Source organism: Geotrypetes seraphini, chromosome 2, assembly GCF_902459505.1.
Source record: "Geotrypetes seraphini chromosome 2, aGeoSer1.1, whole genome shotgun sequence".
Classification (NCBI taxonomy): Eukaryota; Metazoa; Chordata; class Amphibia; order Gymnophiona; family Dermophiidae; genus Geotrypetes; species Geotrypetes seraphini.
Genome location: NC_047085.1, coordinates 315,816,763 through 315,840,743, shown reverse-complemented (window position 1 = coordinate 315,840,743; position 23,981 = coordinate 315,816,763). Strand labels below are relative to the sequence as shown.

The 23,981-nt window shown below is 42.3% G+C and overlaps 1 protein-coding gene across 3 annotated transcripts in view; it reads left to right on the top strand.

Annotated features, from left to right (window-relative positions):
* The window catches only part of POMGNT2 (protein O-linked mannose N-acetylglucosaminyltransferase 2 (beta 1,4-)), a 56,590-nt gene that overhangs the window by 20,616 nt on the left and 11,993 nt on the right, over positions 1-23,981 (top strand). The window contains exon 1 of one of the 3 annotated variants that reach the window (XM_033930073.1): positions 18,178-18,475. The exons of the other annotated variants lie outside the window; for them this stretch is intronic. The gene's annotated coding sequence lies outside the window, so the exon portion shown is untranslated. Of the gene's footprint in view, positions 1-18,177; positions 18,476-23,981 lie in introns of those variants that run through there. 3 annotated transcript variants of the gene reach the window in all.

Here is a 23,981-nt window from a genome sequence, read left to right as displayed (position 1 = left end):
CAAAGTCTGGCACAAAAAGGATCTTTGAATTTTTAAAAGTTAAATTCCTATTTTCCTTTGCAATTCTCAATATTTCTAAAACATGTTGAAATTGCATAACGTGAAAGATCAGTGGTCTAGGACCTGACTGCCCATTAGCCCTTCTACCAGGCACTCTGTGTGCTCTTTCAATTTCCAAAGGAATTGTTAATTTAATGGGGAGTATTTTTGGAATAGTCTCCTCCAGAAAGGCAACTACATTTTTTCCTTCAATTCCCTCAGCTAACCCTAAAATTCTCAAATTATTTATTCTGGATCTATCTTCCATGTCCACCACTCTTTTCTCCAGATCTTGAACCTTTTATGATCAATTTTAAATTGTGCCTGTTCCATTTCAATTTTCCCTACTCTTTCTTCTAATTGCCCCACACTGCTACTCACCAAATCCATCTTTTACTCAAGTTTTGTCAGCTGCTCAGTATTAGCTGCAATCATTGATTTAATACTTCTCATTTCCTCCAACAATTCAATCATATCAAGGGCATCTATAGGTAAAGCAGTCTTAAAAGGAGTGGTTGGTTCTGCCTTTTTCCTTTTTGCCTTTTCTCCAGGGTTTGAAGCCACCCCTACCTTAGTTTGCTTGATAGAAGCCTCCTTTAGAAGAGTTAGGTGTATCAGCTTTGAGAGAAAAATTTGTTTTCCACTTTAAAAAAAACTCTGTAGATGCCTAGGAGAGGGAGCTCAGCAATCGCACATCCATATTGCTGCACCTCCAAGTTCCGGAATCAAACTTAGAGCATAGAAATCCATGAAGTGCAACATGTCACTGAAGATGCACTTTCTACATTCGCACTGGGACTTCTTCCCAGCAAATCTTGGTGCAGTCAGCAACGAACATAAGAACATAAGAATTGCCGCTGCTGGGTCAGACCAGTGGTCCATCATGCCCAGCAGTCTGCTCACGTGGCGGCCCTCTGGTCAAAGACCAGCACCCTAACCGAGACTAGCCCTAACAGCGCACGTTCTAGTTCAGCAGGAACTTGTCTAACTTTGTCTTAAATCCTTGGAGGGTGTTTTCCCCTATAACAGCCTCTGGAAGAGCGTTCCAGCTTTCTACCACTCTCTGGGTGAAGAAGAACTTCCTTACGTTTGTACGGAATCTATCCCCTTTCAACTTTAGAGAGTGCCCTCTCATTCTCCCTACCTTGGAGAGGGTGAACAACCTGTCCTTATCTACTAAGTCTATCCCCTTCAGTACCTTGAATGTTTTGATCATGTCCCCTCTCAATCTCCTCTGTTCGAGGGAGAAGAGGCCCAGTTTCTCTAATCTTTCGCTGTACGGTAGCTCCTACAACCCCTTAACCATCTTAGTCACTCTTCTCTGGACTCTTTTGAGTAGTACCGTATCCTTCTTCATGTATGGTGACCAGTGCTGGACGCAGTACTCCAGGTGAGGGCGCACCATGGCCTGGTATAGTAGCATGATAACCTTCTTTGATCTGTTCGTGATCCCCTTCTTTATCATTCCTAGCATTCGGTTTGCCCTTTGTGCTGCCGCCACACATTGCATGGATGGCTTCATCGACTTGTCGATCAGAACTCCCTAGTCCCTTTCCTGGGAGGTCTCTCCAAGTACCGCCCCGGACATCCTGTATTCGTTTATGAGATTTTTGTTACCGACATGCATCACTTTACACTTATCCACGTTGAACCTCATCTGCCATGTCGATGCTCATTCCTCGAGCCTGATTATGTCACGTTGCAGATCTTCGCAATCCCCCTGCGTTTTCACTACTCTGAATAACTTCGTATCGTCCGCAAATTTAATCACCTCGCTCGTCATACCTATGTCCAGATCGTGTATAAAGATGTTAAAAAGCACAGGTCCAAGCACCGAGCCCTGCGGCACCCCACTGGTGACGCTTTTCCAGTCCGAGTATTGACTATTTACTCCCACTCTCTGTTTCCTATGCTCCAGCCAGTTTTTAATCCACATGAGTATTTCACCCTCGATCCCATGGCTCACAATTTTCCGAAGTAGTCATTCATGCAGAACCTTGTCGAACGCCTTCTGAAAATCTAGATATACAATGTCGACTGGATCGCCCTTGTCTATCTGTCCCTTTACTCCCTCAAAGAAGTGCAGCAAGTTCGTTAAACATGATCTGCCTTTGCTAAAACCATGCTGACTGGTCCTCATCAGCCCATGTCCATCAAGGTGATCAATGATGCTGTCCTTTATCAGTGACTCTACCATCTTTCCCGGTACCGAAATCAGACTCACAGGTCTGTAGTTTCCTGGTTCTCCCCTCGAACCTTTCTTGAAGATCGGCGTAACATTCGCCACCTTCCAGTCTTCCAGAATCTTTCCCAATTTGATTTGACAGATTGGCTATTAGTTGAAGCAGTTCAGCTATGGTCCCTTTCAGTTCCTTGATGACCCATGGATGGATGCCATCCGGTCCCGGGGATTTATCGCTCTTAAGCCTATCAATCTGCCTATACACCTCCTCTAGACTGACCGTCAATCCTGTCAGCTTTCCGTCTTCGTTTCCAGCATATAGCCTGATGGGTTCCGGTATGCTGTGTACATCTTCGTCGGTAAATACAGACGCAAAAAATGTGTTCAGTTTGTCGGCAATTGCTTTGTCCTCTTTTAGCGCTCCCTTTATTATATGGTCATCCAACGGTCCCATCGCTTCCTTCACGAGTCATTTCCCCTTAATATATCGAAAGAATGGCTTGAAGTTCTTCACCTCCTTAGCTATTTTTTCCTCGTAGTCTCTTTTGGCCCCTTTTACCGCCTTATGGCACCTGCGTTGATGTTGTTTGTGCTTGTTCCAGTTTTCGTCCGTTTTTGACCTTTTCCTTTCCTTAAATTAAGTTTTCTTGTCTGTGATCGCTTCCTTCACCTCTACAGTGAGCCACGCCGGTTCTTTGTTCTTTTTCCTCTTGGATCCCTTGTTGATACGCAGTATATATAGATTTTGCACCTCAGTGATTGTGTCCTTAAAAAGGGGCCAAGCTTGCTCTAGCGTTTTTATAGTGCTTATCCTCTTCTTAATCTTCTTCCCTACTATGAGTCTCATCCCTTCGTAATTCCCTTTTCGGCCGTGGCTGTCGTTTTGGACTGATGTTTCTCCCCTGCATCCAGATCAAAGCGGATCATATTTTTATCGCTGCTTCCCAGCGTCCCTTCTACTTCTATATCTTGAGCCGGTCCTCGCAGACCATTTAGAATTAAGTCCAGAATTGCATTTCCTCTAGTTTTTTCTTTGACAAGTTGTTCCAGGAAGCAATCTCCTACAGGTTTCACCAGGACATTTTGCCTACAGGTTTCACCAGGACATTGCCACTATGGAAAAAAGTTATCAGGATAACTGGAATCCATCAATGCTGGCTGTTGTTGGACACTGCAACAGGATGCACTGGACACCGGACAAAATCAGCAGGAAAACACTTTTAGCTACGGCGAACTATCACAGCATATCAGAAATGTTGTGCATTAAAACAGGTTATAGTCAATTAAAGATACCATCATTATTTTCAAAATTCCTCCGTGATACAGTCAGTGGGAAATTATATTTGTGTTCATTTTGAAGGGGTCTATCATAATCACCAGTTTCTTTTAAGGAAGCAAAACTTTTGGAAAACATCATTGTCCAGTGATAGGACTATCACGAAACAGTTTCAAAAATATACTTGTTAAAAGCACTCAAATTAAAATAAGAGATAATGTCAGCATCTCGTACAGTAAATCCTTGGTTTGCAAGCACAATTCATTCCGAAAACATGCTTTTAATCCAAAACACTCCTATATCAAAGCAAATTTCCCCATAAGAAATAATGGAAACTACATAACCCAAAACCTTTAATACAAAATACTGTTTGTACTTGTATTGCAAAACCGTGCTTGTTTAGAACAGTCACTGCACTCCTGCAGTGTCAGAAAGAGAGAGAGAGAGAAGAACCATCAGTTCAGTTATGATGATGTGATATGTGTATACTGTACGTACTTGTATTACAAGACCTTGTTTGTATATCAAGTTAAAATTTAATAAAATGTTTTGCTTTTCTTGCAAAACACTTGCATACCAAGTTACTTGCAATCCAAAGTTTTACTGTACTTATAAAACATCTAATAGAACACACAGAACATTTCAAATAAAATAGATATAAAGCTAATGCTTGTCTACAGTACAGCTTCTTACATAGCAGGTGGGGACTAGATGGGTGGTACAGAGTCGGTTAGGATAAATAGATAGGTGGCTAAACTCAAGACAAAGTTGGTTATATAGGAAACTAATTTATGTAGTTAACAGTGTGTGTGGCATGCTAGTCATGGTGCAGAATGAATTTATAGTCAATTACCCTATACCGTGCTCCCCGGTCATGCGCAGTATTTTCCCATCGCGAATGATCAGGCAGGAGAGGGCTGCCGGAACGCCGGCAAGTGAAGGAAATCACTCGTGGTATGCTCCGACCTCCTCTTCCTATACTAAAGTCAGGCCTCACCAATCAGAAGCTGCTTTGACACGCAGCCCTCTCCTGTCTCCCCTGGAATGGACCCCCCGCAAATATTGGGGGAGTACTGTATATTAAAGGCTTGAGTGACATATTCTTGTACTAAGTCTCTTTCCAGTACTGTGGAGAAGGATCAGCTGGAATTCTTGTAGGACCCCCCCCCCCCCCCTTTGTCATTGTGAATAAACAGTTTCAGGCTTTAAGTCCAACATAAAAAAGAGTGACATGAAAGGATATGAATGTGCCTCTCTGCAGGAGTAAGGCTTGTGGAGTGAGACTGCTTTTTAGGCTGTGGTGGTGATCACTGTTACTAGTTCCGGGTGCAGAAGGCATAAGCCATGTGCAAGGGATTGTGCAGAAGTGGTGGGTCTGCCCTGAACATGCCTTTCACAGTATCAGCAGATGCTACAGTGTCACCTTTTGATAGGAGGAGAGTTCACTGTATGCCATTGTGCAACAGATTCAGCCAAGACAAAATTATTATGGTTTGGCCCCAAAATTGAACAGTTACCACTCTGTAGCTTTGAATTCTGGAGAATCTTTGAAAATTGAATTTTCATGTGGAGTTATGGGAATAATATTGGACTCATCATTTCAATGTCAGGTTAATCACCTTTCAAAGAAATGTTTTTTTTCAGCTTATGAATGTTAAGGAAAGTTAGACACTTGTTTCTCCAGCAACATTTTGTGGTACTCGTGCAAGCTATTTCAGCACAATTAGATTACTGTAATTCAATCTATATGGGCCTGAGTAAGGGGAATCTGAAATGGTTACAACTAATCCAAAATACAGCAGCAAAGCTAATATTTGGTAAGAGAAAATTTGATCATGTGTTTCCTCTTTTGAGAAATCTTCACTGGCTCTCTGTCTATCTTACAGTACAGTCTAAATGTGCTTCTATGGACTAAGATGTTTAAGTGGCTGGAGGAGTTGCCGTACAGTGAAAGATTAGAGAAAATGGGCCTTTTCTCCCTCGAACAGAGGATATTGAGAGAGAACATGATTGAAACATTCAAGATAATGAAGGGAATAGACTTAGTAGATAAAGACAGGTTGTTCACCCTCTCCGAGATAGGAAGAACGAGAGGGCACTCTCTAAAATTGAAAGGGGATAGATTCCGTACAAACGTAAGGAAATTCTTCTTCACCCAGAGAGTGGTAGAAAGCTGGAACGCTCTTCCAGAGTCTGTTATAGGGGAAAACACCCTCCAGGAATTCAAGACAAAGTTAAACAAGTTCCTACTGAACCAGAACGTACTCAGGTAGGGCTAGTCTTAGTTAGGGCACTGGTCTTTGACCAGAGGTCCGCCGCGTGAGCAGACTGCTGGGCACGATGGACCACTGGTCTGACCCAGGAGCGGCAATTTTTATGTTCTTATGTTCGTTTCCTCTATCTTTGAATAATCAGAGATCTTCTGATTCAAGAAACTCTCAGAAATTTAAACTGTCCTTTCCATCTTTAAAAGGAATAAAATCTATTGGTAATATTACTCAATCTTTCTCATATACTTTTACAATGATTTGGAATGGTATTCCCTCTTGTGTTAGAACTCTTCTCTCCTTCCAGATTTTCTGTAAATCTACGAAGACACTGTTATTTCAACAGTTCTTAGAAAATTGTTCTAAGGAAAGAAAATTAGTTATCTTCTCTCTAGGATGTCGGATGAGGGTCTTCATTAACAAGTTATTTTCTCTCTAATCTAACCACTTTCACTTCGATTATTGATTTTTATGTGAACCGAGTCGAGCTCCTTTTGGGGAGATGACACGGTATATAAATCCAAGATTTAGATTAGATGCACAAATCTTGGGGAAGCTGATTGTGCATCAGGACTCATGCACAAGTCCAATGTAATTCTGAGCCAGGAGCATGTAGAATGGCAAGAAGGGAAAAAAAACCTCCATAAAATGCTTCTCTTCACCTAGACCGTGCAAGTGGGAGTTTTTTTTGCCTGAGGTGACACTCCAAGCTGAGTCAAAGTTGGAGACAATCCCTCATGACTCATTATATTACCACACAAAAAATATTCATACATAAATTAACATCAGAGATTATATGTGGCACGTTTCCAAATTAAAACGGAGAAAAGATTTCAGTGTTTCCCAGGAGCATACCCAGGAAACTTTCTATGGCAAGTACTCAATTGAAACAGAGAAATACATCCTCGGTCAGAGATGTTGTCTCGTCTCTCCTAGCTGGCTCTGATTGGTTCATAATGACATCAGCACATTGTCTTTAAAAGCCCAGGCAGACACTGAGTCATTTCTTATATGAGAATCTTTGAAGCGGTAGCTCTTCTTCTAAAGTGAGTATATTAGAAGTATTGATATAGTTTGAAAACTAATTTTTTTTACTGAAAAGTTATTTGATTTGTAATGTTTTTTAGATATTACCCTGATGCAGCAACTATGCAAAACAGGGTCTGTCGGGAAATCTAAAAGGGAAATCTGAATTATTCCCCCGAGTGTGACAAGCGTATAGCACTTGGATTTAACTTTGGTGATTTTTTCAATATCAGAAGATAAAGTGTTCACTTAAGATAAGTGCTTGTTTTCTATTACTTTCTGAAAATCCATCCTTAAAAAAGTTTTTGTAATTGTATTACATATAACAGATTTTCTTAGATTGAGGATGTATTTTTCTGTGGCAATTGAGTACTTGCCATAGAAAGTTTCCCGGGTATGCTCCTGGGAAACACTGAGGCCTTTTCTCCATTTTAATTTGGAAACGTGCCACATATAATCTCTGATGTTGATGAATATTTTTTTGTGTGGTTATATTCATTATATTACCACCATAAACCGAAAGTCTCGAAGGTGATTCTGATGATGACAAAGATGTTCTATCTTGTTATTTCTTTAGGAACCTTCTGCCCTAAAGATCTACATCTATTCTGTCTAAGCTGTTGGAATAAAAGAAAACAAAAGAGGCAACCTGTGATGCTCAATCTGTTTATTCACTTGTGATAGAATGGGGAAGCTTGCTCAGGAGAAGGGTTACATAGCCGGACAGACAGACCACACTCTGGGCATTCAGCAACAAAAAAAACTCTTATTCAACAGTAGTGCAGAGCCTGTTTCCTTACAGGCTCCCATAAGTTTGTGTTCTTCAAATAAAACAGTTAGGCTTTTCCCCAGTCTTTCTCAAATACAAGTCCCCTTCTCCATAGGGCGTGCCACGCCCCAAACAATCTTTATTCCATGTGCAGGGGCTAGTTAGGCATCATGATGTCCCAGGTCTTAGCAGACACTAGAACAAAGGCAGGGTTGATAAATGCAGTAGTCAGTGCCAGGCCCTTCAACCAGCTTCTCCAGCTCCTAGGTTCCTTCTAGTACACACCCCTCCTCCCGGGTCTAGCTCGGCCTTTTAAGTTCCCCTGAATTACTTCCTGGTTTCCTACTTTTCTCCCCTCCCTCCTCCCTGGGAGAAACTCTTTTTCAGTGCTGCTATAGATGTGAACCAATTTAGCCAGGGGGGGGAGGGACGGGTTTTCCTGAAGTTTATTCTGAGTCCAAGCAGCAGTGTCAAGCAGGGGAAGTGGTAGGGTTTCATACACTCTGTCACATCACTGTTAAGACCCGACACGTACGTGTTTCGGCTGTAAGGGCTGCCTCAGGAGTCTTATCTAAAAAGATGGTAATTAAGACACTGTTAGAAGCCTTATCACTGTACTGGCAACAATCTCACGCATCCACTCATAACCTCAAACAGGCAAAAATCCAACATTCTGACAAAAAACTTATTTGATAAGAACATAACTAAAAAGTTAAAGAAAAATAAAAGAAAAAACTTTGATGGGCAATTTCTGTTGCACGTACATTTGGCAGAGATTATGAGACTGCCGCACACAGGAAGGGCCTATCACATAGAAACATAGAAATAGACGGCAGATAAGGGCCCACGGCCCATCTAGTCTGCCCACCTTAATGTCCCTCCCCTACCTTTGCCCTGTGAATAGATCCCATGTGCCGATCCCATTTGGCCTTAAAATCAGGCACGCTGCTGGCCTCAATCACCTGTAGTGGAAGACTATTCCAGCGATCAACCACTCTTTCAGTGAAAAAGAATTTCCTGGTGTCACCTCGTAGTTTCCCGCCCCTGATTTTCAACGGATGTCCTCTTGTTGTCGTGGGACCCTTGAAAAAGAAGATATCTTCCTCCGCTTCGATGCGGCCCGTAAGATACTTGAACGTCTCGATCATGTCCCCCCTCTCTCTGCGCTCCTCGAGCAAGTATAGCTGTAATTTGTCAAGCCGTTTTTCGTATGGTAGATCCTTGAGTCCCGAGACCATCCGGGTGGCCATTCTTTGCACCAACTCCAGTCTCAGCACATCCTTGCGATAATGCGGCCTCCAGAATTGCACACAGTATTCCAGGTGGGGCCTCACCATGGATCTATACAATGGCATAATGACTTCCGCCTTACGACTGACGAAACCCCTTCGTATGCAGCCCATGATTTGTCTTGCCTTGGACGAAGCCTGCTCCACTTGATTGGCAGACTTCATGTCCTCACTGACGATTACCCCCAAGTCTCGTTCTGTTACCGTTTTTGCTAGGATCTCGCCATTAAGGGTATAAGACTTGCATGGATTCTGGCTGCCCAGGTGCATAACTTTGCATTTTTTGGCATTGAAGTTGAGTTGCCATGTCCTAGACCATCGCTCCAGTAGGAGTAGGTCGTGCATCATGTTGTCGGGCACTGAATCTTCGTCTGTTGTGCATTTGCCCACTACATTACTCAGTTTGGCGTCATCAGCGAATAATGTTATTTTACCTCGAAGCCCTTCTGCCAAGTCTCTTATAAAGATCTTGAATAGGATTGGGCCCAAGACTGAGCCCTGTGGTACTCCACTAATCACCTCCGTCATTTCGGAGGGGGTGCCGTTCACCACCACCCTTTGGAGCCTACCTCCAAGCCAGCTCCCAACCCATTTCGTCAATGTGTTACCTAATCCTATAGAACTCATCTTGCTCAGTAACCTGCGGTGTGGTACGCTATCGAATGCTTTGCTAAAGTCCAGGTACACGATGTCCAGGGACTCCTCTATATCCAGCTTCCCCGTTACCCAGTCAAAGAAGCTGATCAGGTTGGATTGGCAGGATCTCCCCTTAGTAAATCCATGTTGTCGGGGATCCCGTAGATTCTCCTCATCCAGGATCTTATCTAATTGGTGTTTGATTAGAGTTTCCATTAGTTTGCTCACTATCGATGTTAGACTCACTGGTCTGTAGTTTGCTGTCTCCATCTTTGAGCCTTTCTTGTGGAGTGGAATGACGTTAGCCGTCCTCCAGTCCAACGGGACGCTGCCTGTACTAAGGGAGAGGTTGAAGAGCGCGGACAGTGGCTCCGCCAAGACATCACTCAGCTCCCTAAGCACCCTGGGGTGCAGGTTGTCCGGCCCCATTGCTTTGTTAACCTTGAGCTTTGACAGCTCACCGTAGACACTGCTGGGCGTAAACTCAAAGTTACTAAACGGGTCAACTGAGCCAACCCTTGTCTGTAGCTGAGGGCCGAGCCCTGGCGCTTCTCGGGTGAAGACTGAGCAGAAGTATTCATTTAATAGTTGGGCTTTTTCCGAATCCTTTTCCACATAGTCTCCGTCTGGTTTCCTAAGACGTACAATCCCGCCTGAGTTTTTTCTTCTATCACTGATATACCTGAAGAAGGATTTATCTCCCTTCTGGATGTTCTTTGCTAGAGACTCCTCCATGAGGAATTTAGCCTCCCTGACTGCTGTTTTGACGGCTTTTGATTTGGCCAGGTAGTCTGCTCTAGAGTCCTGCTTCCCTGATTGTTTGTAAGAGATGAATGCTTTTTTCTTCTCCTTGATCAGGTCTGAGATCTCCACAGTAAACCACTGTGGCTTATTGTTCCTTCGCCGTTTACTTACTGATTTTACATAGCGGTTTGTTGCTTCTTGTATGATTGCTTTCAAAGTCGACCACATGTCTTCCACGTTATCGGTTTCTTCTTGGCTTTGTAGCGCCTGGTGAACGAAGTCTCCCATTTCTTTGAAATTTGTGTCCTTGAATTTGAGGACTTTGGTTAGTGTAGTAGATTTAGTGAAACCTTTCCTGATATTGAACCATACCATGTTGTGGTCACTGGAGGCCAATGTGTCGCCCACCGAGACCACGCTCAATATTTCAGCCCACTTATGTTCCTGTCTCCAAAGAAGCCATCTTTGTGGGTGTTGTGGATGCTTGAGCACTTTCAATGTTGAGCAAACTGATTGATTGAGTCCAGAGAGTGATCATTAGCGAAGACATGAAGACTGCCAATCAAAAGGAAAAAGCTTCATCCAAGGCTAGACAAATCATGGGCTGTATCCGTAGAAGTTTCGTCAGCCATAAGCTCGAGGTCATAATGCCGTTGTACAGATCCATGGTGAGACCCCATCTGGAATACTGTGTACAATTCTGGAGACCACATTACCGAAAGGATGTGCAGAGAATTAAGTCGGTTCAGCGAATGGTCACCAGGATGGTCTCGGGACTCAAGGATCTCCCGTATGAGGAACGGCTGGGTAAGTTACAGCTTTACTCACTAGAGGAACGCAGAGAAAGAGGAGACATGATCGAGACGTTCAAATATATCATGGGCCGTATCGAGGTGGAAGAAGACATCTTCTTTCTTATAGGACCCACAGCAACAAGAGGGCATCCACTGAAAATCAGGGGTGGGAAATTTCATGGCGACACCAGAAAATATTTCTTCACCGAAAGAGTGGTTGACCGCTGGAATAATCTTCCACTACAGGTAATCAGGCCAGCAGTGTGCCAGATTTTAAGAAAAGATGGGACTGGCATATGGGATCTCTTCATGGAGGAAGTTAGGGGGTTGGTCACAAGTGTGGGCAGACTAGATGGGCCGTGGCCCTTTTCTGCCGTCATTTTCTATGTTTCTATGTTTTTATTGAGTTTAGCACCTCCCAATCATTTTGAAAAGTTTGCTCCTACTCCTGACTCAGTCCAGCTTGTCAAATGGAAAGCAAGCTTAACACATGAAAAATTATTTATAAAATTACCCCCATTAACACAGGTGCCCCATATGGGAGGCTTGGGGAGGCTAAGGGCTCCTTTTACAAAGGCGCGCTAGCGGTTTTAGTGTGCTAGCCCCTACTGCCTCTTTTTAAGCAGGCGGTAATTTTTCAGCTAGTGTGCGCTAATCTTGTGCGTGCGCTAAAAACGCTAGCGCACCTTTGTAAAAGGAGCACTAAGCCTCCACAGCCCCAATTGTCACCATCCTTTCTCCTACTGGCACCATTGTCTTCCTGAGTTGGCAGCACTCCCTTTGCAGCAGCAGTAAAAGCAATCAAAGATGCTTGGGACCATCCTCTGTATGTTGCTGCTAGCTTTGCCAGTTACTTCCCTACTAAGCAGAAAGTTAACATTAGAGGGGATATGACCAGCAGAGCTAGTGGTGGTGAACAGAAGAAACTGGTTCCATGCATCTTTGTATTGTTTTTACTGCTGACTGCCTCAGGCCTGCACTTACAAGAAGGTGAGTGGGAGGGAATTAGGGGAGAAGGGAAAGCGGGTGATGCTGGATTGGAAGGAGGAAGCAAAGAAAGAGATGAGGTAATGATAGAGGAGATGAGAGAGAGGGAGACATACACACACAGAATGGTAATGCAGTGTTCTCCCCAGAAATTTTTTCCATCCGGGTGGCATGAAAAAGTAGCCGGGTGGGGTGGGATGGGGAAAATTAACCCCCTCTTTTACTAAGGTGCACTAGCATTTTTAGCGCACGTAAACCCCCGCGCTAAGCAGGAAAACTAACGCCAGCTCAATGCTGGCGTTAGTGTCTAGTGCACATGGTAATTCTGCGCGCACTAAGCGCACGCTAAAACCACTATCGCAACTTAGTAAAAGAAGCCCTAAATGTGTACTATTTCTTATTAATTTATTATTATTTTCCAATGCTCAATATGACTTCCTTTTTTAAGGTTTGACACTTGTGCCAGAATATTTTTACCAAATTTAAGAAGTATTCAATTCTAGAAGGGAATAATTAGATATTTGCCCTCTTTCAAATGGTATAGAGGTTTAAAAAAGGGAAAGATGTTAATGAAGTCATTAGGTTCAATCTAGCCATTTATTTCTGCATGAATTTAAACAACTAAAAAAAAAAAAAAGATAAATACTGTATAGCTCTTCCAGTCATACAAGAAATGGCTCTATAGCAGGGGTGCCCACACTTTTTGGGCTTGCGAGCTACTTTTAAAATGACCAAGTCAAAATGATCTACCAACAATAAAATTTAAAAAAACACAAAGCACACTGTACGCAGAGAAAATGTCAGTAAGGAAGGAGGGAGGGGGCACAAACTTGGGATACAGAAGGAAGGGGCATGAACTTGGGACGAAGGAAGGAGGGTGGGAGCATGAACTTGGGACACAGAATGGAGAGAGGGACATGTTGGGACACAGAAGGAAGAGAGGGGACACAAACTTAAGACCAAAGTCTGTAAGGAAGAAGGGAGGGGGCACAAACTTGGGATACAGAAGGAAGGGAGGGATACAGAAGGAAGGGAGGGAAGGGGCATGAACTTGGGACATAGGATGGAAGGATAGAAGGAAAGAGATGCTGAGGTGGAGGAGGGAATAGAAAGGGAAAATTGTTGAGCATGGGTGTGAGGGAAAGAGATGGTGTACATGGGGAAAGGAAGAAAGAGGAGAATATTGGGCATAGGAAGAGAATTGTTGGACATGTTGGTGGTTGAGGAATAAGATAGAGAGAGATGAGAGGGAGAAATGTTGGATGTGGTGTTGGAGAGGGAACAGTGGGACAGATGCAAGAGGGAAGAAAGTTGGACCTGGTGGTGGAGGAAATGGAGGAAGAGATGTCGCATGGTTCTGGAGAGGGGTAATAGAAGGAGAAATGTTGGGCTGGAGCTGGTGGGCATGGGTAAAAGATGCTGCACATAGTCCGGGGGGGATGAGAGAGGGAGAAATGTTGGATGTGGCAGTAGAAGGAGTTGGAGCGATATACCCTGGATCCCTCTATCTTTCTTTCCTCACTCTCTTTACAGCAAGGGAAGGAATGAGAGAGAGATGGTGGACGTAGCACATGGGGGTGGAGGAGAGAGGAAGAAATGCTATGCAAGGTGGGGAGGGGTAAAAGAGTGTGCTTTGTGTAGTTTAATTTTGTGGTTACCATTATGTATTATTAATAAGATTATATTGTGTGTATGTGAAAAATGAATGGAAGAAATGGCATTTACAATTAGTACTATTATTAGTATGACAGCTGGGTCTGGGGTGGCGGCTGGGCAGTGCTTTTGGGCCCCCCAAACAAAAAAGCATTCCACTGACTATGGATGTGGGACCTACTGTGGGAGGAGAGATGGTAGACCCGCTGGGAAGAAGGGAGACGAATGACCACATCCCAGAAATTTTGGCATAATTTTGCATTTTCAATTTAAAAAATCCTTATCTCCCTTGCGCTGTGACTTTTTTTGCGTCATTAGGCATAGGTTACCGACGGAGGGAAGCTTACAACTTGCTTCGGGCCTTCCTCGTTGCCGGGTCCTGCCTTCGCGGAAACAGAAAGTAGGCAGGACCCGGCAGCGAGAAAAGCCCGAAGCAAGTTGTAAGCTTCCATGCGTCATTAACCAGTCTCCTGCCTGTCTCCTGCCTTAGCCCGTAGCGAACTCATGCTTCGGGGTTCTAAGGTGTGCGTACCGGCTTCCCTTCTCTTCTCCCCCCCCCCCCGACGTAACTTCCAGTTTCGGAGGGAAGAGAAGGGAAGCCGGCACGCATACCTTAGAGCCCCGAAGCATGAATTTGCATCTCCAAGCCGGTGAGAGATGTTTTTTGGGGGGATTTTTTTATGTTGAGCGGCGGCAGCAGCAGGATTCCTGATAGATGACAGCTGGGCGGTCATCTAAATTAGCTGGGCGAACCGCCCGGCTAAAAAGCCCTAGGGAGAACACTAATGCTTTATGGGGGAGAAAAGAGAGAGAGAGAATGAGTAATGCTAATTGAGGTAGAAGAGACACACAAATAATAGATAATGTTAGATGGGGCAGAGGAGACAGAAACAAGTTCATTTTATTTATTTATTTATCTGGATGAAAGAGACTAGGGTAATGATAGATGAGGAGAGAAACATGGGGTAAAGCTGGATAGGGAGGAGAGAGACATACACAGGGTAATGCAAGATGGGGAATAAGATATAACAAAAACAAAATGGGGTAATGCTGGAATGGGGGAGAAGAAAGGGAATGGAATTTGATATACCACGTGGACAAGCTGTATTAAGCCGTTTACAATCAGGTTTGGGTAGGGAGAGCGACCTTGGGGTTATAGTGTGGGAGGATCTGAAGGCGATGAAACAATGTGACAAGGTGGTGGTTGTAGCCAGAAGGATGCTAGGCTGTATAGAGAGAGGCATAACCAGCAGAAGAAAGGAGGTATTGATGCCCCTGTATTGGTTGTTGGTGAGGAGCCACTTGGAGCATTGTGTTCAGTTTTAGAGGCTGTATCTGGCCAAAGATATAAGAATACTTGAAGCAGTCCAGAGAAAAGTGATAAAAATGGTAGGGGGTTTGCACCAAAGAAGTACGAGAAGAGACTAGAAGATCTCAACATGTATACTCTGGAGAAGACATTTAAATATTTGAAAGGTATTAATATAGAACCAAATATTTTCCAGAGGAGGGAAATTTGGTAAAACCAGAGGACATAAATTGAGGTTGAGAGGTGGTAGACTTAAGAATAATGTTATGAAATTCTTTTTCATGGAGAGGGTGATGGATGTCTGGAATGCCCTCTCAAGGGAGATGGTGGAGAGGAAAACGGTTACAGAATTCAAAAAAGTGTGGAATAAACACAGAGGATTTCTAGAGTATGAATGGGCAGACTTTCACAGTCTGAATCCCACAGATGAGATGGTTTGGATAGACTGGAGTGAGCTTCTACGGCAGCTCCAGTAGTTGAAACCTAAGGACAGTAGGGTCTATGGCCCCAGAAATAACAAAGAAAAAAGCCATTTTAATTTAATTATGAAAAGCAGACTGGATGCAATGTTCAGGTCTTTATCTGCTGTCATTTACTTTGTTACTCAAGCATTTTTTCTTATCTGTCCTGTCGGGCTCACAGACTATCTAATGTACCTAGAGCAGTATGGGGTTTGAACCCACAACCGCAGGGTACTGAGACTGTAGCTCTAACTACTATGCCACAATGCTGCAGGGGGACAGAGACAAAGGAAAATGTTTGATGGTAGAGGGGAAAATGGAAGAATCAATGAAAGACATGGGAATAAGAAGGGAAATGGGAGGACCTAGATGAGGAAAAGATATAGAAAGCTGTAGGTGAATGAAATAGAAAAAGGAAGATTGAAATATGAATGGGCAAAGAGAGAGAAAAATAGAAAAAAAAACCTGAAAGAAAAAGATCAGTGTCAGAGATGTAGTGTTGGAACTGAAGAAGATAGGAGAGAAAAAAAAAAATGATCAGGAGACCCTGGATAGAGAGCTAAGAGAAGACAGGAAAGCAGTAACTTGAGACTGGAACCTACACAATTAGAAAAACTACATGGCTGGTTAATAAAAGTAGAGAAAATAATTTTATTTTTAATTAAGGGTAAAGTAGTGTTGTAGCACTGTTAGTCCAATTTAAAAGTTGACAAAGGGCCTTTTTTTACAAAGCCACTGTAGCGATGCTGCCACGGTAAATGCACTGAAGCCCCTTCAGTTCCTATGGGCTTCAGTGCATTTACTGTGGCAACATCACTATTATGACATTGTAAAAGGGGCTGAAAAATAAAATAGAAAATAAGGTGAAACCTTTTTATTGGACTAATTCAGTATATTTTTGACTAGCTTTTGGAGGCCAAAATTTAACCTGAGGAAGGTAGATTTGACCTCTGAAAGCTAGTCAAAAATATATTGAATTAGTTAAATAAAAAGGTATTGCCTTATTTTAAGTTTTTTGTTTTATTTTTGTTCATTTGTAATGCAGTGATTGGAATGTGTCAGTTTTTTTAAATGGTATCTATTGTCTTTTTAGTTCACACAGTAGAGGGGAACATGAATCATTTTTTCCCCTTTCTCTGGTTTACATTGTAAGCAGAACCTGGCTTTCAGGGGGTTCAGTTTAATATTTGTCTACTTATTTCTATTTTTAGCTTTTGGTTACTTGTTCTATACTTGGTGAGGGTCTATCTGTGTTTTGCATGTGTGAAAAAGATATTGAATGATTGGTATTAAGCCAACTTAGGCCTAGATTCCCTAAAAGTCACGTTAAAAACCGATGGGCTTCTGGTCGCAGCCATTATAGTAGCGATTTTAAAAAAGCGAGTCACTCTCCAAAAAACACTCATGTGAATGAGGTTGTCAGAGAGTAGCAAAGATTTGCTAAATTTGCATGTGCCCATCGCTGGTGATAGCAATGAGCACATATAAATAAAGGCAAAAAAAATCCAACAACAAAAAATCGAGCAGTAAGTAACCTGTCACCTGACAGTGGAAGGCCAAGCAACATCCACCAGCAATGGAAGAGATACCCAATCTCTCCTGCCGCCAAACAACACCACCCCCACCCCCCACGGCAATGGGAGAGATGCCCAATCTCTCCTGCTACCAACTGCCCCGCCCCTCCCCCCCCCCCGTAGTGGGAAAGATGCCCAGTCTCTCCCGCCGCTAACTGACACCCCCCATCCCCCTTGGCAATGGGAGAGATGCCTATGCTCTCCCACTACCACGCAACACCCTCTCCCATGCCTCTGATGATCCCCACCCCTCTCCCCCTTACATTAATTTCAGATGGCTGGCCGGAAGGCTGCCTACTCCCTCCGGCCAACTAGCCCACCTCTTCAAAATGGCGGGCCTTCCCCTCCCCGGTGCATCCTGGGATGCACCAGGGAGGGGCCTGAGTCTCTGATTGGCGCAAGATGCACTGGGATGGGGAAGGCCCACCATTAACAATATGCAGCTGCTCCAGAACAACACAGTAGAGAGGTCCTTCCCTGCTGTGTTCAAAAATGATCTGCTGTCCATTTACTGCTGACTTAAATGTTACCCTACCCCCAAGATTTTAACTTGCCTCACCTCTATTTAGCCTCCCAAATGTCGTCACTGTATGACTATGTTCATTAAGTATGTATATGTGAAACAAAGTTTTAATTTAAATTTGATTTCCTGCTATGTGGATTTATAAGATTATGTTGATGTGATCATGATAGTTGAATTTAATTCAGAAATTCTCAGAGAAGGGGTGGGGAGTTTCTAGTGGTATAAATCTGAAGGCTCACCTAGAGCATCTAATAATACCTTACACTAAACCTGGTGTTAAATTCTATAGGTGAAACACGGTCTGCTAGTTTTAACACTGCTTAGTAAACAAATGCCAAATAGCCTATATCAATAATGGAAAAACAAGAGACCAAATTAGACAGCATATGAGAAGAGCTGATAAATATGTTTTGGGTTTTTTTCTATTACGGTAAAACCCACCTAGATAATAAAGGTGTTTCCTCTGCCTTTCCCAGTCACTTAGCATCTGCAATTTTTTTTTTGTCCGTTGGGAATTTTTTGGAAATACTGCAGCAAATCATCCTGCAGGCAAGGTTGACCTCTGGGGTCTAACAAATTGAGGTGAGCCATCTGGAGCGACAGGACATTGATGCCAGACGGAGCATGCTCAGACCTAGGCGAGAAAAAGCGAGAGGAAGAGGAACGATAGCTCTGGCTGCAGATGGTGCAGTGGTTACTGGACTGATAAGCTATTATTTTGAGAAAAAAGGGCGCTAGGGAGATGAGAGATTTGTTTGGCTTCCTAGAAGCAATTAGAATCTGCATTTCTTTCTCTTTTTTTATTTGCAATGAAAAAGCGAGAGCAAGGGGTAGCGAGTGCTTTCATTCAGCAGCATGAGGTGTGTTGAAAAACATAAACTGGCAAAGCAGAGACTTCAAGGACTAAGGAGGTTGCAGATGCTCTGAATGAATGTGTCCCTCTCTGGTGAGTGCTCATTGTAATCTTGCTTTGTTTGCCGCACTGAGCATGTACAGCTGACTCCTGGTTCAGTTTGGAGACTTTTACTACCAGCTTGCTTCTAGCAAGCCTCTGGGATATTTTTTTTTAATTTTTTTTTTTTTTTTTTGCTGCATATAGCCCTCATGATTTCGTAAATGTTTTTGGGTTTTGAGATTTTCTTCGAGCATATGTTAATCCGCATTCAGCTGATGCAGACATGCTTTGTTCTGTTTGTTCTTTTTACAATCGAACCCACTTCTCTAGAATGGCAGATGAATGCTTTTTTATATATATATATATATATATATATATATATATATATATATATATATATATATATATATTGCATCTTAGTTTCTGCACAATGAAAAACGCCATGAACTAGATTTTTAAAAATACCAGTTACTATTCGGTCTGCAAAACATCTTTTTACATGTTATGCCTGTTTAACACATCTTGAAAACAAAGGAGAACAGTTAGGTAGATAGCAATCTGAGCTATTTAAAAACTTTTTTTTTAGGGAGGTACAGTTGAAATAGGTAGTGTTCCAGTGACTGATATGTGTATTGGCAGAGCACCTGTTATCCAGATTAAATGGGACCGGTTGGATTAGGGGTGCCAGGGTGCTTAAATCAATCTTTTGAGGGGATGGGGAGGGGAGGATAAACAGCTGTAACAATCATAATGCAAAGCAGGACTTGAAAAAGAAGATACGGAGTTGACCATAGCTGCCTTATCTTTCTGTATTTCTATTTCGAGGGGAGGGGAGGGGGTTGTTCTTTTGCTTCCTGAAGGATTTCTTTCATGTGTTTATTTTTATTTTTCCTGCCTTCATAAAGGGACTAAAAGAGAGGCTGAATGGCAAATGTGTTTTTCCCCTCCCCTCTGTTTTAACTCTTTTTCTCCCATAAATAATAGCTTTATGTTTAAATACAACTATATTCTCTGTGAGTAATTCTTTAAATGGTACTCAAAAATGTGCGCCAAACAAAATAGATGTGAAGCACTAGAATAGCAAGTAGCAACAATTCCTGTGCCAGACTTTCCTGTGCCAGACACCCGATGAAAGCTGGTATAAATGCTGGTGCCCAAGCTAAGAGTGCTGATGTACACAACTTCTCAGAATATCCCTGATATGCCAATGGTCACAACCCCTTTTCAGTTTCTTGCTAGTAGAGTTAGGCATCATGCCTTATAGAATAGCATGCAGTCAGATACGTGTGCCAATTAACTTCAATAATTGGCTGATAATTAAGGACTCATTAATTTGCAAATTTGGGTGCACAATCCTGGGTGCCATATATTGAAACAAGGGGTCTGTGTACAATTTAAATATTTGAAAACTGGTCGCAGTATGTAGCAATATCTCAAAGCCCCCATATCCATTACAAATGTAACTGGCAAATCATTGTTACTGAAAATCTTTCAATTGTTTCCCCGAACCATACTCAGCATAGTGTCACAAATTACTTCTCATGGAATGACTTCTGATTGGTTCAAGCAGTGTATGTTGTCCACTGTGACATCATGAGTAGTAATGTGAGATAATGGCCATCTTACTAACATGGCTTCATTTTAGGGTTAATAAAAATTGCAGCTGAGCAGTTTTAAACAAAATTAAAAATGGCTTACCAAGTAAAATTTATAAACTTTGCTATTATTGCTTGCTTGTAATCCTGAAATACTGCACAGTACATCATGGACACTAATTTTTATTTATTTATTTATTTATTTATTGCTGTTGCAATATTTGATCCTTTTCTAGCTTGTGGAAGATAAGAATAGTGTGACCTTTTTGAGGCTTGCATGTGCTTGGAGGATAAAAGTTCCATTATATCTTGACACATGTGTTCATTTAATACTTGTAAAACATTCTAATAGCATTTTCTAACTACATCTTTCCTAATTTGCTTAAAGGATTTAATAAGCAAAGTGTCAATCATTCTTCATTTGATTTTTTTTTTTTTTTTTTTGTGGTGGCTTATAAAATCAAATGAAGTATGATTCAAATGACTTTCCTTTATTCGCTCTCTCTTTTAGGCAGAGGTCATCTTAACTTGAAGCTGGGACCATTTTTCAAAAAGTAAAATGTCACATTAATCTTGATACCTTCATGCTTTTGTTAAGGGAAGTTTCACACCATTAACTTTTAACGGTAAATGAAATGGGGGCAGTTTACAAAATCCTAATGCGACGACAAAACTCAACATATAATAAATAATTCCCTAAAACTAAAATTGTTCTTTTAAATATATAAAGTGCTCAGACCACCAACCACAGTGCTTAATTATCTAAGAATAAGCAGAGGTTGCTAAAGGGACCATCATTGCACTTCCATAGTCTAAAACACCACCAGCTTTTAAACGTGATCTCAATAATCTGTTTGTTACTATATTCCAGAGCGACCAAGATAAGTTATCTTGGTCGCTCTTGTTTTCCACCTTGGTAGCTTTAGCTTTTCACATCCTACTGCTTGTATTTCCAAAACTATCAATCAATCGTAAGACGTGTCCCATATTTTGAGGTGGATCTCCTTTTTAAAAATCTTCTCTATACAAATAGACCAACTCACATTCTCCGTAATATACAAAATTAGGTGATTCTTAAATGCTAAACATTTATTAAAGATTCAGCTGTAAACTTAGAATTTACTGAAGGATGAAGTGAAGCCAAGAGAAGCAAGAAAAAGTTTCTAAACTGTGCAACAGTTGGATTGAAGACTTCTTTTACAATGTGGTTGAATCAGGTGAAAAGGCCGTGTTTTCTGTCTGGTCTTAATGAGAGAGGGAGTGAACTGCCATCATTATCCTGAATGACAATAGAAGTCATGGTAGCATGGTTTACAGTGTGATCAGAGTGACTCTAATTGCTTTCTTTTTTGGACCTGCCCATTTCATCCTGTTCTTTTCTAGCTCTGAGCTCATTTTGGAGCCGAGAGAAGCTTAGCAACAGAGAATAATGAAAGCAGATAAAGGCCATATGGCCTATTGTCATCTACTATCCCCTCTTCTCCCTTGGCGATCCAACTTACTTGTCTCAAGCTTTCTTAAATTCAGATACACTTTTTGTCTCCACTGGAAGGCTGTTCCAAGCATTCACCAGCTTTTCCGTGAAAAAGTATTTTCTGAGGCTACTTATGAATCTGTTCCCTTTCACCTTAATCCTATGCCCCTTCATTCTAGAGATTCCTTTCAACTGAAAGAGCCTCACCTCATGCGCATTTATACCACATAGCTATTTAAACGTCTCTATCATCTCTCTGTACCACCTTTCCTCTGAAGTATACATATTGATATTTTTAAGCCTATCCCTGTATTCTTTATGACGAAGAGCACCGACCATTTTAGTAGCCTTCCTCTTGACTGACTCCATCCTTTTTATATCTTTTTGAAGGTGCAGTCTCCAGAATTGTACACAATATTCTAAATGAGGTCTCACCAGAGTCTTATACAGGGGCATCAATACCTCCTTTTTCCTACTGGCCTTTCTTCTCCTTATGCACACTAGCGTCCTTCTAGCTTTTGCCATCACACTTCAGTCAGGCAGACTTTATTTTTCCTTTTACTTACCAGTATCACCACTGAGCTGTTTGATTTCACTGCAGCTATTTTTCTTACCATCTCATAATCAAATTCTCAGTAGTTTTAAAATGTGCTCCAGCTGCAGCAAGGTCATATCTTACACTGACCTGTCTAATTGGTATTTGCTGTGTCTTGGTCCTGATCAAAAAACTTCTCTGTGCAAATTCTGTTTATAAATGAAAAAGAGGTTCATGAAGAGTTGAGAAGAACAATGCCTTACTCTTTTTGTCGTTTGTAAGTTTTGTCCTTAGACTTCAAGATTGGAGGCATCAGCCCCTCTGGCATCAGGCGCCATACCAGACACTGGGGATGCATTAGCATTGAGAAGATCTCTGTCTGCCTTGGTGTCAAACGTTCGTAGTGCCTACTGAGACCAAGTATCTTCGGACCCAGCCCTAAGGATTCATAAGGAATCAACATCATCTTTATTGGTGCCAAGGTACTGTGATGCCAAGCAGAAGTTGGCATTGACATTGGTTCCCTTCGAAGCATGACTCCAAGGCATTGACATTGTCAGTACCTAAGAACTGTCAGCGCCAAGCCTCCTATGTGTTGGGACCAGGCTTCCAATTCAACCCCCTGATACCTTCTGTGAACCTGACCACACCAGTACCAGCCCAGCCTTTTCTGATGCCTGCCTTTGAGATGTTCTGGGTTCCATTACAGGAAGAGATGGAGTGTATCCTGGTTAAGCTTGGTGCAACACAAAAGCTTCAAAGGTGTCAGTGTCAGCTATGGTGCCATCCCAGGCTATTCTGGAGACTCATGCACTAATCATTGGCTGATCCTTGATGCCAGTGCCCAGGTGGCATTGCAGTTGGCGCTAACTAAGAAGATGGCCCAGACCCATAAGCACTCTAACCACTGCATTCATGATGGAAAATGTGAGTCCACCAAAAAAAACCAAAACCCTACTGCCATATAGGTGGCCATATAGGTGGCACCTGCAGCCATAAGGGCTATTGGGGTTGTAGACAGGTGGGTATAGTAGGTTTTTGGGGACTTACCTTGACCTGCAAGGGAATTGTAGTGAGATGTTTATGTGGCACTCTTTTTGTGAAGTTCACAGCAGTGCCCTGTAAGGCGCCCCACTACTCTGTTGCCATGTCTGGGTGGCCAGTCCATCACTTTACTGTTATTCCCTCTATAAAGGCATAACCCAAAAGGAAATAAAACATTTTCAGATCGTGTGAAATACTGCAATCAAAGTTATATTCAACACTAAAAATATGATCATGTCACGCCACTACTTATTAAAGCTCACTGGCTTCCTATCAAACACAGAATAGCATATAAAATCCTCTTACTAACATTCAAAATCTGTTCCCTAGATTTCTTGAATAGATTGCTTATTCCATTTACCCCCCCCCCCCCCCAAGGTCCCTCCGCTCCATATCTCAAAACCCTCTTGCCATTCCTTCCTTGAAACACATTAACACAATGTTCTCAAACATTTTCTCGATTACAGCTCCTACCCTCTGGAATGCCACACCAAATTACCTAAGAAAAGACACGTCAGTATCTGACTTTAAGTTAAAAGGGGATAGACTCCGTACGGAATGTAAGGAAGTTCTTCACCCAGAGAGTGGTAGAAATCTGGAACGCTCTTCCAGAAGCTGTTATAGGGGAAAGCACTCTACAGGGATTCAAGAAAAGGTTAGATAAGTTCCTGCTTCTACAGGGATTCAAGAAAAGGTTAGATAAGTTCCTGCTTCTACAGGGATTCAAGAAAAGGTTAGATAAGTTCCTGCTGGACCAGAACATATGCAGGTAAGGATAGACTCTAGTAGGGCACTGGTCTTTGATCTAAGGGCCACCGCGTGAGCAGATTGCTGGGCACGATGGACCACTGGTCTGACCCAGCAGTGGCAAATCTTATGTTTTTATGTTCTATTAAGGACGTGCCCTTC